Raw genomic sequence first — 17,111 nt, forward strand, 5'->3', positions numbered from 1 at the left:
CAAAAGGACTTTGTTACGTAGGACAAATCTAGCACCGGGGCCCTCATAAGTTCTTGCTTTAGTTGTTTGAAGGCTTTGTCCACTTCAGGGGTCCAAATTATGTTAATTTTGGTTGTTTTCAGCAGTTCGTACAAAGGCTCTGCAAGTACCCCATACTGATATATCCATAAACGGCACCAACCTGTCATTCCTAGAAAGGCTCGTAGGTCTCTCACCGTTTCTGCTCTGGGTGTCTGGCAGATTGCTTCTTTCCTTGATGTTCCTATAGACCGCTGTCCTCCAGAGACTTTGTATCCCAGGTATACCACTTTCTCTTGCACCAGCTGTGCTTCCTGTTGGGAGACTCAATAACCATTTAAACCCAGGAAGTTTAAAAGAGAGATTGTCCACTGTACACACTCCTCTTCTGTTTCTGTTGCTATCAGTAAGTCATCTACATACTGCAGAAGAGTGCCATCTCCCGGCGGCTGTTCCCATTGTTCTAATTCTTTGGCCAATTGATTACCAAACAAAGTTGGCGAATTTTTGAACCCCTGAGGTAAAACGGTCCAGGTTAATTGCATCTTTCTGCCACTACTAACTGATTCCCATTTGAATGCAAATATCTTTTGGCTCTCTAGGGCCAAGGGGAGACAGAAAAATGCGTCTTTTAAATCTAATACTGTAAATCAAATCAAATTGTCTTTTAATTTTGTCAAAAGTGTATAGGGATTGGCCACTATGGGATAAATTGTTTTTGCTATTTCATTTACAACCCTTAAATCTTGAACTAGTCTATAGGCTCCATTTGGTTTCTTGACTGGGAGAATTGGGGTGTTGAAATCTGATTCACACTCTATTAGGAGTCCCAATGTTAAAAAGTTTTCAATTAAAGGTTCAATTCCTTTTCTGTCTTATAGTCTCAATGGATATCGTTTTCTACCTACTGGTCTTGCTCCTGGCAGTAGTTTTATTTTAATGGGGGTTACTTGTTTTGATCTGCCAGGTATACTGGTAGCCCATACCAAGGGATATACCTGATCCAAAATCTGAGTGACCTTTTGATTGCTTTGCTCTGGTTCTACGCAGCTCATGGTTAAACTCAGGATCGCTATTAGCTGTTCTTCACTTACTCGAAATTCAAATTTACCCTTGTTAATTTTAATCATAGCTCCCAGGTTTTCTAATAAATCTCTCCCCAGCAAAGGCTTCGGGGAATTAGGCAAATATAAGAATTGATGAACTCCCATTTGTTTCCCAATTCTGTACTTGAGGGGTTTCAGAAAGAAAGCTTTTTCTGGTTGACCTGTTGCTCCTATAACTTGAACAAACTTAATACTTTTAGGTACTAGTTCTTGATTCGAAACCGAAAATGTAGCTCAAGTGTCAATTAGAAAATCTAATTCTTTTTCATTTTCCCCTAGCTCAGTTCTGACCAATGGATCTGCCAGGGCTAAATCCACTGGTCCCCCTCATTCTCCATTCTGATGAGCAATGACAGCTCCTTCTGAGTTCTTATTTGCCAACTTAGTCTTGTTTCCAATGGCCCGTTTGTAGGCAATAGGAACACTGATCTTGTCTTATTCTTGGCTACTGGGAGGGGAAGCCTCCTCTCCCCCTTGTTGTCTGGCCCCTGCCCTGACCCCTTATGCCTGGTCCTGAGGAATTCGTGTTTTGGGTCATAACTGCTGCTATTACTCTTGACAGTGTTCTATCTTCGCTTTTCTCTCTATTGTTATATACTTTCCAAGCTTCATTCATTAGTACCTCTAAGTCTTTATTGGCAGGATGGTCTATTTTCTGTAATTTCTTTCTACTATCAAGATTGCTTTGTCCCATTAGTAACCCTACTAGTTGCAGTTTACCCTCTTTTGATGCCGGGTCTAAGGTAGTGTATTTCCTCATAGCATCTCTAAGTCTGTCTAAAAATGCTGTGGGGGTTTCATCTCGTCCCTGTCTCACTTCATACAAAGCTGCCCAAGTTACTGCTCTGGGTATGGCATTTCTTAATCCCACCAGGATTAAATTTCTATATTGTTCTAGCAACTTATATTGCACTGGATCATTTGGATCCCAATTAGGGTTTTGTTTTGGAAAAATGTTATCTATGTTCCCTCTTAAAACATTTGTATCAATCTGTGCTTCTACGTTTTGTCTAACTGTGCTGATTACAAGCTCTTTTACAGTTTCTGTCAGTTCCGATAGCATTAGATCGATATCAGCCCAGTCAATGTCTTGGTTTTTCGCAATTAATTCAAATCTTTTAGTCACTTTCTCAGGGTCTTCTCTAAATCTTTTGGCTTCTTCTCTCCAACTATTTAAATCACCTGCAGAAAAGGGAGCTTTTACCCTGGTTTGAGTACCTGCAGGCGTTATTACTTGGCGTAATGGTGCCACCATGTGGCTTGCCTCTGTTTTGACTCTTGCTTTGGTCCCAGTTTTGTTTTTGGTTTTCTGTCTCCCAACCCGACTATGTTGTGTGCTGTTTACTCCCTCCTCTGGTTCTTCTACACTTTCTACTATACTCACCGAATCATCTATTCCTGATTGCTGCGGGCTGCTAGGTCCTTGTGTCCTTGTCTAGCTTGTCCTGGTCCTCTAAAGGGTGCTGGCTGTAGTTCCTAGAAGTCTAAGATACTCTCTTCATCACTATCCTTCCTTCCTAAGACACTGCTGCCCAATACTGCAAACATCACAACAACGTTTTTTTGGTTTATGATTTTTCTGATCCCTTTCCAATGTTAAGACAAAAGGATCTTGGGGTGGGATATTTATTCCTCAGTTTTTCTGCCATTCAGGTCTATTTCTCAGGGTGAAAAACAGGTCTGCGTACATTACTTCATCCCACTTCTCCATTCTAAGGAGAAACAACATGAGCTGTAAAATGATATTGTACTTAATACTTTCTTCTGGTGGTCATTTTTCACCATCATCTAACTTATACAGCGGCCACCAGTTTCGGTAGTATTTTAAAAATGTTCTTTTGCTCAGATTTCCTCCAGGAATTCCACCTAATTCTTTCCAGTGTTTTAAAATACAACCCAGAGGTGTTTTAGTGTTTATTTCTGTACTTAGTTTGTTTCCCATTATTGTGGGAGCTGAGGGTAATATTTATTCTGGGGTGCTTATAATTCAGGATCCTTTGTTTTCGCCTCTCTTTCTGAAAGGGGATAGTATGTTCCAGGTGTCTTTTACTTTGTTATATAGTAGATACTTATGACAACAGGTACAGGGGTTAATTCAAACAATTCTAGCATCAGTAATATACCATCCAATATAGGGGTCATGAGCCCACACAGGTTCCCAATTACTAAAGTTTTCAATCACTAATGGCTCATATCCCTTTTGTCTTAAGTGTTTTGTAAACCTATGCAATGTTCCCTGTAATTCTTCAAGTAATTCTCTTCGCTGAATTTCTCATTCTAATTCTAATTGTACTAGATTCCAATCAGTGTCTTCTAGCTGGGTAGGTTTTTTATAAAATTCTGGCTCGTGTCTAAAAATATTTTTCAGTTTATTCCACCACTTTATGTATTAAATTATCAATCAATTCGTCCTTCTCTGACTGCTGCCCTCGCAGGCAAGTCAGAAAAGCAGATTGGGACTCCCACTCGCTTCGCAGTGACACTGCGTCTCAGACACACTCACACACATGCACACCTGTTAAGTTCTTTAAAATGTTCTTTTACGTGTTCCACTTGCATTACCACCTAAGGTCACAAGATGTCGCTGTAAACCACAAAATGTATGTCCTATTGTTAATTTGAGTGAATTTGTAAAAATTACGTACCTATCAGTTGTTTGACAATAATATTCGCTCTCTTGGTCTTCCAAGCTCTGATTATCACCACACCTAATGCAATACAAATTCAAAGTTCGATTTAACCTTCTTCCTTGCGTCTCCTTGGGTCCTAAAATGTGCATATTGCAATCTCATGTACAATGCACAGTTACAAAAGGACAAATCTTAATTTTAGGTTTCAAACGGCGTGGTAGAGTTTCTGTTACTTGTCTGGGATTACCGGGGTTACTTCTCGTAAGCAAACAAACCACAACTTTTAGCACAGAATAAAAATGAGACAAAGCAAAGAGACCCACAGTACATTATCTCCAGCTACCACATTCTAGGGATTCCTAACAAGACTAGAAGAAAGGCAAAAGGAAGTTTCTCTGGGTCCTAAATTTCTTGTCTCAAGAAAATTGAAAGGAAACTTAATCCCAAATCTTAAGGCAGTTCAGAAGGAAATTTAAGGATTATTAGATTCCCAAATCTTCAAGTCAAAATGCACAGTATTTGGCCAAATACAATACAATGCAAGCCAAATACAATACAATGCAAACCAAATGCAATACAATGCAAACCAAAGCTGGGATATACCAGATAGAGGCTATTACCTCTTCCAGAAGGCGTCCCTTCTGATTAACCTTGCGAGAACAGCGTCCTGTCTCATCTTACAAGGTAAATTCAACTAAATTAAACCAAAGAACAAATATAAATACCTTTTTATGTCGAGCAGAAGTCCTTGTCCACCTGTGTGAGAAGCCAAGAGGCAGGGGAGACTCGCGATTGAAGATCCAGTTGGGGCCCCCCAAGGGTCCCCAGGACCCCTGGATTCCAGCACAGGAGGAGAAGGCTCCCGCCTGGCTCACCAGAATTGATGCCAAAACCAGCATAAAATAACTGCTCAGAAACAGTTTTGGGTCTTTAAGCAGCAAAGGTATTTATTTTGAGCAACGTTGGGGTGCTAACCAACTCGCGCTGGACAAACTAGCTCCAAAGTTCTCAGTGAAAAGTCAGGTAGTTTATACAGTTTTGGTGAGAGATTACAGTATTTTACATGAATATTTATTCAAATTACATCATCTAGTTATTCATATTAGGTGGGGTTCAGGCAGAGTTTGAGGTGGAGTCATCCTTTTGGGTAGATTCCTTGGAGTCGTTCCTGTTTTTCGGCCTCGTGAGGGTCGTTTTCTCTGTTCCTCATTGTCATGAACTTTTCAACTCTTCCTGACTACGTGCGAAAGTCTTACCAAAAAACCCCTTTACTCAACCCTTCACCCCCCAAATGTCCATCCTATCTAATTTATGACTACTAGGCCAACCTTTTTGTCATCTTTCATTAGGATAGAGCATACCAGGTGCAAGCAGGCCTCTCACAGGCCTCTCGGAGCCTGGTACCTTCTCTCTCTTAACTAATCTCATAACACACGCTCTCTGTCGCTTTAACCTAAATGCAGCATTCCTCAAAGTGAGGTCTGTGAACCTCTCCTCAGAGCAGGATTCTAGCATCTAAAAATCCTTGCTCTGTTTCAGTTTGACTTCAGAGGGCTGCAGCTGCAGTGTTTCTACCAGTAAAGAAGTTCCTTCCAAGATTTGTAATCTGTACTGTTTCCCACAATTCCTCAGTTTTTATTTATTAATGTAAGATAAACTTGAGAAACATTGTGCATCACAAGACCTTGAAGACAACTGACTATACAGGGGAGAACACACAGGATTACTATCACAAACAAACCTAAAACCAAAAATAATAAAAATTCTTTCCGGGGCAGTGAAAGCCCTTTCAGGGAAATCCAATCAAACATATCGTCCCAACTAACCTCGTCTGATTTCAGTATTTGTTGGATGAGGGAGCGGAGTTCATTTTTGTGAGAGTAGATGGATTGGGAATGATCTGAGAAATTTAAACAGCACAGTCCCTCAAACTCACTGCAACCATGTCCATTAACTAATAATAGAAAATCAATTGCAGCTCTATTTTGTAATGTTGCTTTCTTAAATTGTTGGAAATCCAGTAAAAGGTCTTCCAGTGCTGCGCTAGTTGCATTTGCCTCTTTTACTAACCAGCATCTCATTTTTGTCAGTAAGTCTAGGGCATGCATTGTGCTAATGGCTGGAATTACTATGCTGCCCCAAACATCCTGTCTGTGTGACCAAAAGTGAAGGTTGGAGTCACAATCTTCCGTGAATTGTTGCAAATTTTGGATTTTAGAAAGGGGGTTCTGCTGAGTTGGAGGGTGAGGGGCTATGTTTGTAATGATTGGTCCTACTAGGAATGGTTGTCCACTCTCTTTGAGCTGCCGCACTGCTGGTGAGTCTTGCTTTTCAGGGTGGACTGTGAGGTCATGTTTTGTAACTTTTTTGGGAGGATTAATAACTAGGGAAGGAATTGTCTTTGCAGGGTTATAAAGTTAATTGCCCAAAGGTGCAAGGTCCCCCTACTGCTGCCCCACGGATTGATTTCCATACGCAAAGTCCACAGATAAGGAACACCATCTTAGAGAGGACAACTGACAGTGGGGGGGATTCAATTTCAAAAGCTATTTTTTCCTTGCATCAGAACTCAAAGTTACAATAGGCTCCATAGGATGTTACAGTGAATTGCCATTCACTCCTCCCCTCTTTTTTAGTGGCAAAATAGAAACAGTAGGCTGAGGGAAGGATACCTAAAATTTCCAATTCTTCGGGGTAATTATTAAGAGATTTTGGAGTTGTTATGGTGTTGAGGGTGCGGGGGATGCAGGACACAACCTGGTTTTCATTTTCATTGGGATTATCACACCAAACGAAATACTGATTTTGGAATCCAGACCTTTTTTGAGGGGACTAGGGGATTGCAACTAAACATGTTTTGAATGGGTTAGAGGGATCTGAAACTGAAAGACACAATGAATCGACATTTAGGGACTTAGCTAGGGAAGAGCATATGTTTCCATGATTAGTTGCAACCCAGTCATGAAGAGGAGGAGGTGTGGGAGAAGGCTGATATGACATGATGAATCAGGATGATGACGATGATGGTGAAGATCATGGTGGTAGTTACTCGCTGTTGTAAAATTTCACAAGGCGTGATGGAATCCACTTGGGACCGGATCCTGTGGAAACACAAACATGCCCCCTCCCCCAGGTAATAAGGGGAACAGGGCCAACCCATTCACCTGTTATAATATCTTTATAAGTAACTTTGGCATCGGTACTGATTTGTTTTCAGTGTGCTTTAAAGTGTCTTTCTATGGGAGATGTGTCTTGTTCTAATCTATTCAAGAAAATGATAACATATAATGCTTTATTTAATTTTTCCTGAGGTGTAAGTCCAATTGTGGTATTCTGTTGTTTGGTTCACATATTTTTGAGAGTCTGATGAGCACACTCTACCACTGCTTGACCAATGGGAGAGTGGGGGATCCCTGTGACATGGGAGATACCCCACTCATTGAAAAAGAAACTAGAAGTGTAAACTGGTCCGTTATCTGTTTTTATGGTCTTGTTTTTATGGTCTTGGGGATGCCAAGGACTGATATTGCAGACGTAAAGTGTTTTTTAACATCTCGGGCCTTCTCTTCTGCATGGGCTGTTGCCACAATGGCACCAGAACATGTGTCAATAGACACATGAATGTATTTTAATGTTCCAAAGGGTAAATAATGTGTTATGTATGACTGCCAGATGTCAAGTGGGTTAATCCCACCAGGGTTTAGCCGCTCAAATGGTAGAGGAGTGAGTCTCTGGCAGTCAGGACATGTGGAGATAATTGCTTGGGCTTGAGATAGTGTAAGGTTGAATGTTTTTTTAAGGGATTTTGCATTTTGGTGAAAAAAGCTGTGGGACAGTTTTGCTTTTTCAAAATTGTTTGGAATCACTGCAGTTTGTGCAAGATGCTCTGTATTAGCAATTTGATCTGCAACATGGTTTCCTGCTGTGATGGGCCCTGGGAGAGAAGTGTGAGAACGAATGTCGATTATGTAGAATTTGTTCTTATGGTTACTAATTTCATAGAGTAATTGTAATTTGGAGATATCTTTTATGTATGAATTTTCAATTCGCCAGACTACTCCGATGACATAGGTCGAATCAGAAAAAATGTTTAAAGGCTCTGGAAATAGCTGGAATGCTGGAACCTCTTACCTTGTGCATGTCAAATACCCACTTTTCCTCTTTAAGCCAGGTGACTACTGCGTTAGACATTTTTCCAGAACCATCTGTGAGAACAGTTCTTGCACTTGTTAGTGGAACAGGTGAATAATTAGGTGTTAGTTCTGGTTCTGTAAGGGTTAGCAGCTACAAAAAAAGAATAGATGGAAGGTGAACTGAAAATTGACCCCTGTAATCAGCAATTCCTAACTGAAAGTCAGAATTATGAATCAGCAATTGATTTAGTTGGACAATAGACATAGGAACATAAATAACTTCAGAATCCCTCCCCAAGAGTTCCCAAAGTCATAATCTGCTTTTGTGGCAGACTTTGGAGAGCATCTCAGGATATGTAGTGATGGATTTGGAAAACTGGAAACTCAAAAAAACCCATTCCTATAACAGAAAACCTTTGCCTTTTACATCTAATTGTCCTATTACAGCATAAGGTTTTTTGATATCTTTAAAGATCACTAAAACAATAGGTAACCCACACACTTTTCTTTTACTCTGTCAGGAACTCAGTCTCTGATTTATTTCCTTTAGTACTGCTAAGGCTTCAGGTGTTCAGCGTTGAGGGGAGGTTAAGTCTGCCTCCCCTTTCAGGAGTTGAAACAGTGGTTTCAGGGTGTCTGTTGTTACTCCTAAGAGAGGCCTAACCCAATTAATTAACCCTAATAATGACAGTAAATCACTTAAAGTATGGATGTTAGTGGGTAATGTCTGGGGTTGAATAGTGGTGAAATAGATTTGAAATCCAAGGTATTTCCAGGGAACTGTCAGTTGTTCTTTTCCCAGTGCCACTTCAAGGCCATGTGTCAAAAGTGCAACTTTTCCAGACAGATGTACTTGCATGAATTGTCCCTTGGACTCCCCTGCCAACAAGATATCATCATAGAATCATAGAATCATAGAATAGATTGGGTTGGAAAAGACCTCCAAGATCATCAAGTCCAACCCCTGATCCAACTCCAATTACTATATCATGGCACTAAGGGCCACATCCAATCTCTGCTTAAAAACCTCCAGGGATGGTGAATCCACCACCTCTCTGGGTAGGCTGTTCCAATGCCTGATTACCCTGTCCGTAAAGAATTTCTTCCTAACATCTAACCTAAACCTCCCCTGGCAGAGCTTGAGCCCATGTCCTCTTGTCCTATTGTTGGTTGCCTGGGAGAAGAGACCAAGCCCCACCTGGTTATAACCTCCCTTCAGGTAGTTGAAGAGAGTGATGAGGTCACCTCTAAGCCTTCTCTTCTCCAGACTAAACAACCCCAGCTCCCTTAGCCTCTCCTCATAGGACTTGTGCTCAAGTCCCTTCACCAGCCTGGTTGCTCTTCTCTGGACCTGCTCCAGCACCTCAATATCCTTCCTGAACTGAGGGGCCCGGAGCTGAACACAATACTCAAGGTGTGGCTTCACCAAAGCAGAGTACAGGGGAAGGATCACTTCCCTGCTCCTGCTGGCCACACTGTTCTTGATGCAGGCCAGGATGCCATATAATGATAAACAATGGCATCCGGAAACTGAGGACGGACTGGTGATAACATGTCTGTGACGACTCTCTGGCAAATAGAAGGGCTGTTTCTCATCCCTTGAGGAAGAACAGTCCAATTGTAACCTCGAGACGGCTCTTTTGCATTGATGGAAGGCACTGTAAACACAAAACTATGAGAGCCTTTAGAGTTTAACAGGATGTTAAAGAAACAGTCTTTGATATTAATAATAACAATAGACCAATTAGAGGGTATCATTGCTGGTGATGGAAGTCCTGATTGGAGAACTTCCATAGGCTCTATTATTTTATTAAGTTCTCTTAAGTCCTGTAGTAGTCTCCACTTTCCACTGGACTTCTGTATGGTGAAAATGGGGAAATTCCAGGGGCTATCAGTTGCCACAATATGTCCTTTTGCTAGTTGTTCATCTACCAACAGGTTGATTTGCCACAATTTCTCTCCCTTTAGGGGCCACTGGGATACCCAGATGGGCTCATCAGAGAACCATGTGAGGGCAGGAGACTGTGGTTCACCATTGGCCTTTAAACTAAATTTGAGGTAGTTAGTTGGATTCCCCATTGTCCTATAATATCCCTCCCCCAGAGGGTCATTGGAATATTAAGGACATATGGTCTTGCTGAGGCAGTTTTACCTTCTGGTCCTTCGATCAGTAAAGTGCAGACACTTTGGAGTGGTGTCTGGGCTCCTCCTACCCCTTTGATGTCGATGCAGGGCTCTGTGGTGTTCCACCCAATCGACCAGTCGCTCTCTGCGAAGATCATGACGTCTGCTCCTGTGTCTATGAGACCTTTAACTCGAACACATTGGTTAGTGTTGGGAAAAAACTGCACAGGTTAGCACTGGCTGATTGAGTAAAATAGATTGTGTCCACTGGACCAGAGGCATAGAGTTCAAAGTGCTTTCCCCCACATCAATGGGGGTTAAATTTGCAATAGGTGTTTCTGTGTCTAGCTCCATGGGTGGAAACACAACTTTAACAACCACTTCTATTCCCTTTGGATTGTCTACAGTCACTGATTGAGGTATAACTGTTAAACCTGTATCATTAGAGTCACAGGATGTATTTTCCAGCAGGTAATGGTAGGTTACTGGTTGTTTTCATGAGAATTGTTTGGTAATTATCACTGTTTATTGTGAGGAGATGCTAACAACCCCACCCTAGAGACACTTGCTCTGAGTGTCTGTCTGGGATTGAGGGGAGTAGCTGGGCGTGGTTGGTTTGTGGAGTATTTTTACCTTTGCTAAGAACTGCTGAGTTGGCACTGTCCAATTAACTCAAAAGTGGTATCTTCTCCAGGAACCTGATAAAGGGTGATCAAAATATAAAGCAATAATACTGAGTATGCTTGGAGGGTCTCTCTTACTGAGAATGACCAAATTTTGTTATCAAAGAAGCTGAAGGGTTCTGGGGAGCGGGAGTCTTCCTGACCATTCGAGATAACAGTGCTCCTTGGTCTCTTCCCTAAAGAGCAGCTTATTGGGATGGTAGACTCAACTGCCTGGAGAGGGGAGATCCCCTGACTATAGTGGAAAAAGTTAATCACATTGTGTAAAGTGTGCAAAATGCTGCTTGTTTACAAATGATGTACTACAGGGAGTTAACACCACGATATGAATCCCCTATGTTGATGCCTGTAGACCCCAAAAGAATAATTCCCCTTATCAGAGGTCTCCCTGAGGCTATGAAACGCATTGGCATTCAGATAAAAGGACAAATAGAAAACTTCACCAAAAGGGAAAAAGCTGTAGCCACCTTTAGAAGCAGCTTTAACCCCCAATCATAACTGTGGAGAAAATAAGATCTGGACCTGAGGGGAGGTGGCGCAAGCTGAAGTGCATGTAGCATGGGAGGAGCTGGAAGCCATCATGTAGCAGGAAAGCTATGACGTAGTTGCCATCACAGAAACATGGTGGGATGACTCGCATGACTGGAGTGCTGCCATGGATGACTACAAAGCTCTTCAGAAAGGATAGGCAGGGTAGGAGAGGTGGCTGTATATGTTAGAGAGCCTCTTGACTCTGTAGAACTTGAAGTCAGTAACAGTAAGGTTGAGTGCTTGTGGATCAAAACCAAGGGGAAGGCCAACAAGGCTGATATCCTGGTGGGAGTCTGTTACAGACCACCCAACCAGGATGATGAAGGGGATGAATTATTCTACAAGCAACTGGCAGATGTCTCAAAATAGCCAACCCCTGTTCTTGTGGGTGACTTCAATCTGCCAGATATCTGCTGGGAGCTCAACACGGCAGAGAAGAGGCAGTCTAAAAGATACCTAGAATGTATAGAGGATAATTTCCTGCTCCAGCTGGTAAATGAACCTACCAGGGGTCGGGCCCCACTAGAGCTGTTGTTTATAAACAGAGAGGGGCTGGTGGGAGATGTAGCGGTCAGAGACTGCCTGGGGCACAGTGACCATGAAATAACAGAGTTTGTAATATGCAGGGATGCAAGGAGGGCCATCAATAAAACTTCTGCCCTGGACTTCCGGAGGGCAGGTTTTGGCCTGTTCAGAAGACTGGTCCAGAGCATACCCTGGGAAAAAACCCTTGAAAACAAGGGAGTACAGGAGGGATGGATGCTGCAAGAAGGAAATGAGTGCATAGGAACAGGCTGTACCAGTGTGCCAAAAGGTAAGCCAGTGGGGTAGATGACGAGCTTGGTTGAACAGATAAAAAGAGAGCTTATCAACTGTGGAAAATAGGGCTGGCTGCTCAGGATGAGTTTAGGAGTATAACTAGGTCATGCAGAAAGAAAATTAGAGAGACAAAAGCACAATTTGAAGTCAATTTGGCTACTTCTGTCAGGGATAACAAAAAGCGCTTCTATAAATACATTAATAACATGTTTGGTTGTTTTACTTGTTTTCTTTCATGGTTTCTGACAATACAAACATACCTTTTAATAAAGGACTGTTATTTTTCCCTTTTCCATAATTTTTTTCCCTCAATCGGAACCTCCTAATTTCGGATTTATAATTGCTTAGAGGGAGGAGTTTGGGTCTTTTTCTCATAACTCATCCTCAGCAAAATACCTGTGTCTCATTTAAACTGGGACAATGGACAAGGGATCATACCCAGCCAGCACAGGTTTAGGAAGGGCAGGTCCTGTCTGATCAACTTGATCTCCTTTTATGATCAGGTGACCCACCTGGTGGATAAGGGGAAGGCTCACAGGAACCCAAAATCTTGAAACTCCTGCATCTTGACTGTGGGAGAGGAACTCAAGTTTTTATAATATAAAGTGATTAACTTCCAGTCACAGATCCATAGACCAGTTAGGAGATTACCAGAAGCAGGTTGTATCTGAATGCAACACCAAACAGCACCCTGGCAGTCCCAGTAGCTCATCACAGAGAGTTTACAATCTCTGGACAGATTCCAGGCCTTATCAGGGGACAGGCCATCTTGCCACAGTCTGCTCCAGAATGCAGTTAATCATCTTTACTGCATGGAGTGGTAGTGCAGGTACCTCTTGCCTCCATGGATAAAAGCATCCTCATGTATAGGGTTAGGTGCACTCGTGTATGTGTCTCAGTTTAATGAGACACAAGTGTTTTGCTGAGGATGAGTTATGAGGAAGACCCAAAATCCTCCCTCTAAGCAATTGTAAAAGTGAAATTAAGAGGGTCCAATTGAAAAAGTGTGGAAAAAGGAAAAAATAACAGCTATATGGTAAATAAAAATATATGTGTATTGGTAGAACAACAAAAGAACACAAAAAACCCAATCAAACAATAATCCTTTACCCAAAAATAATCCTCTTCAAAAGAAACAAAAAAAATGTAAACCGTTAGGTTTGCTACTTTTGGCGCAATTCTAACCACACTCAGCAGGGGGCGCTGTTGGATCACTGGAGATGCAGGGCTTGTAGTGTCCTGTGCCAGCCACCAGGGAGCACTGTTGGATCACTGGTGGTTGCCACATGATGGGAAGGGGGGCCTGGGTGTGCTGGAGAAGCCAAAAATGGAGGTCTTCCCTCCTCCTCACTGGGAAAGGTGAAAAAAAAGAAGGGAAAGAAAAAAAAGTTCTCAACGGGAACTCACTCTGTCTGTGGCTGGACCATGTGATGTGGCTTCCCCTCTCCTTTGATGTGCACAAGAACAACTGCCAAAAAACCCCACAGGAACAGAGGAGGAGAAGAAGGTGATCTCCTTCCTGAATAGTTTCTCTCCAATGAAAATCCAAGCAAGGTTCAAGGCTGGGTAGAAAACAGGGTGCAGGCAAACCAGAGCCAGGAGAGGGAAAAAAACAAAACCTGCCAGGCAGCCAGGCTGACAACAAAGCCACCTCAGAGCTTCTGCCACCCAGACCTTGTCCCAGCTCAGGCAACAATGAAGTCCTTGCCATTTCCCAGGAGAAGAAAAAAAAGTATAGAAAACTCCTCACCCCTCCCCACAGACTCTTGAGGACCATCAACTTGGAATGTGGCTCTGCTAACCACTTCTTTTGTGTTAGTCCATTGCCCAAGGCACAGCCAACCTGCCCATTCAACATCCCTTTCACACAGTGGGCAGGGGGAAGGGAAAATTCCTGCTTATTTTCTCAGAACAAGCAAAACCATGACAAATACTTTGTTTCTTTCAACTCTGGAACCTAGATTCATGAAGGCAAATCAAAGTAATTTATCTTGATGGACTAGAAAGTAAGAGCTGAGTTACCTCTGTGGATCAGGGTCTGATCTTTTTGGGACAAGGATTGCCTATTAGTTTGGGAAAATTCAACACTTTGCATTCAGAACCAAATGTCTTCTAGAAGCTCTAAATCATTGTGGGAAGATGACTGGGGGTAAAAATTAGAGGAGACTAAGAATTACAGGGCAAAATGCAGCTGATTCCTGGATGGAATGCAGTTGATATGCTCCATGAGGACTCCCCATACAACAATAAGCACCTGCTACAGGGGATGGAACAGAGGATGGAGTGGAGTGGAGATGCTGCAGTCTCCCTCCATAGAAATCCCTGCAGGGAGGGGAATGTAGTGGTACTTTGTAGTTTGGAAGACCTCATAACACCTGCCAACCAAGGGAGATAGATGATGTCCTCCTGACAAGCCAGCAACTATGTCAAAACCTCTCTCCTCAGATAAAATTGGTTCATTAAAGCTTCATTGTAATATTTATACACATCTCCATCCCAAAGTTACCTGCCTCCAAGATATGACCATCCCCCACTGGGCATGCGCCCTATATTTTTTTGACTGTATCTTTAAAAGTGAAGCAAGAGAATTTTACACCAATAAGAAAAAAACGTATTTATGACTAAAGTCACTCAAGCTACACCTAAACATAAAGAAATAGTAAAAAAGTAAGTTGAGAATGGGGAGGAAATCAGAGAAGACTCCATCATAACTGCTGGGATCAGTTGATTAGCTGAACCTGTCTTCTCCCCCTATAGGGATGCCTATTGGGTAAGAACCATACTCTACACGTACTGAATATTGCTCTTAGGATTAGAGTTTGCTTTACAGTATAGTATATTGCTTTAAACATGTTTTTGCAGTCAGATACTATCACACCGGCAATCTTCAAACTTTATTAACCTGTCAAAACTTTGTATTAATAATGAGTGTTATTCCGTAAACTATTAGAGTGAGTCCTTTACAGGTATTAGCAGTTGCTGGCAGCAGATAACACACTCAAGTAAAATGGGAAGACCTGCTGAGGGGTCTCCCTTACGCTGTTGGCTTAGCTCCCTGAAAAGGGCAGTCAAATAGCCCTCCGATCCAGTGGAACTTTTTGGTGAAGGGTCCCCATTACAGACTCCAACAGACTGGTCAGGCACAAGGATCTTGGCTTTCCTGGGTCACTGACAGACAGATAAATCACTAAGGGTCAAGGAAATCTCCCCTTTTCACTTGACAGTCATCTTGCATGCTGCTAATAGAATGGAGTTTTTATGCTGCATACACTGTGATTAACTGATGATCTTCATTGATGCTGCAACTGTCAATACACTTTGCATTATCCTCAGTGATTAATATCTCATCAGAAACAGAGCTCACATTGTCCAGCTCCAAAATGACAAGCCTCTGCCATTGGAATCAAAGGAAGATGAATCACTGATGATTACAATTTAGTGTCCTGTCTCTCACTTAGCACTATTTCTAGTCCAGGAACCAGAGACAAAGAACTGGGACATGACCTTCATCTCTACTTACACAGTGAAATGCAAATGTGAGGTGACAGATAAACCTTACTTTTCTCTGATATAGATGTGGCAGCCACCATTTCCCATGTGTGGAAGTCCTCTAGAGCAATTAGGTATCTTATTGACTGTTCAAGAGCTGAGCAGGTATTACTGCATATGAACCAGCCCTAACCTCTCTCCTTTTATTGCAGCCATGAAAACCAAGTTTTCATGAGTGTCAAAGAACAATATTGACATAAATTTAGCATCATAGTTTAAATTGATATATATATACTGTACACAGTCATTAGCATAGCAATTTTTTATTAAGGTCTCAAGTGGAAAAGTTTGGCTCCTTTGAGTGGAAAACAAACACCACCATCACTACCCCTCCTCCCCCAAGATATCATCAAGGTAAAAAGGTCAAAGAGACAAACAAAATGTTAAAAAACACCAAGGAAAAACAAAAACCCAAAGAATTTTGTCCTAAATGCATATGTCAGTGCACGAACACATGCACGCATATATAGTAGCTATATACATATACATGGATGTAGACATTTATAAAGAAACTTTGTGTATAACTAATAAATTATCTTCCATCCAAAAATCTAAAAAAACCAAACCCTCTTACACTTTTCAGTCAGTCTGTTAAAAATACAATAATTTATATATGGACATGGAGCTCTAGTAAAGAGAGAGAATTCAGTAATTCACAGTCATTTGAAAAAAGGAACTTATTTTGATAGAGTTGTCATATTATAATTATGACGAAAGATGAAAAAGGGTTTTCTGGATGATGAAGGAAGGATCAGTTAAGGATGACCAAGGGTTCAGTTCAATCTAGTAGCATGATTGCAGTTAATAATCACACTCATAAATAGTACTCCATTGTGTTTGAGGAAATACTCTGACCTTATAGGAAAAAAAAGATTAGGTTCTGTTGTAGATTGATGACAACTGGTATTTGCAAAAGGAAGAAATTAGGTATTTTGCTTTAGGAATAATTATCAACATATTTTCAGTATAATCCATGGGTTGCACAAATGATTGCAGGGATATTCTAAAAAGAATCACTTCAAGTTCTTTATTAGACAACATCATGAAACAGTCTGGAGGAAATAGATGTGGTGGGTGGCTTTTCTAACAAAAAAATAACTCACATAAGATGGAAAAGTATATTCGAAGAGTGTGGTCTTATGAAATTTATTAAACATTCATTCATAGAATCATAGAATGGTTTGGGATGGAAGGGACCTTAAAGATCATCTCGTTCCAACTCCCACCATGGGCAGGGACACCTTTCACTAGACCAGGTTGCTCAGAGCCTCATCCAACCTGGCCTTGAACACTCCCATGGATGGGGCATCCACAATTTCTCTGGCCAACCTGTTCCAGTGCTTCACAACCCTCACAGTCAAGAATTTCTTCCTAATATCTAATCTAAACCTTTCAGTTTAAAGTCATTCTCCCTTGTCCTGTCGCTACATGCCTGTATTCATGCTTAATTAGATGCTGTTATTTTTTGGTCTGTGTTTGACCCAGTCACCTGTGAGAGTCCATTCTTTTCCTGTCAAG

This window comes from Empidonax traillii, unplaced genomic scaffold, assembly GCF_003031625.1.
Source record: "Empidonax traillii isolate 1590-97213 ecotype Southwest subspecies unplaced genomic scaffold, ASM303162v1 scaffold1054:size196387, whole genome shotgun sequence".
NCBI lineage: Eukaryota > Metazoa > Chordata > Aves > Passeriformes > Tyrannidae > Empidonax > Empidonax traillii.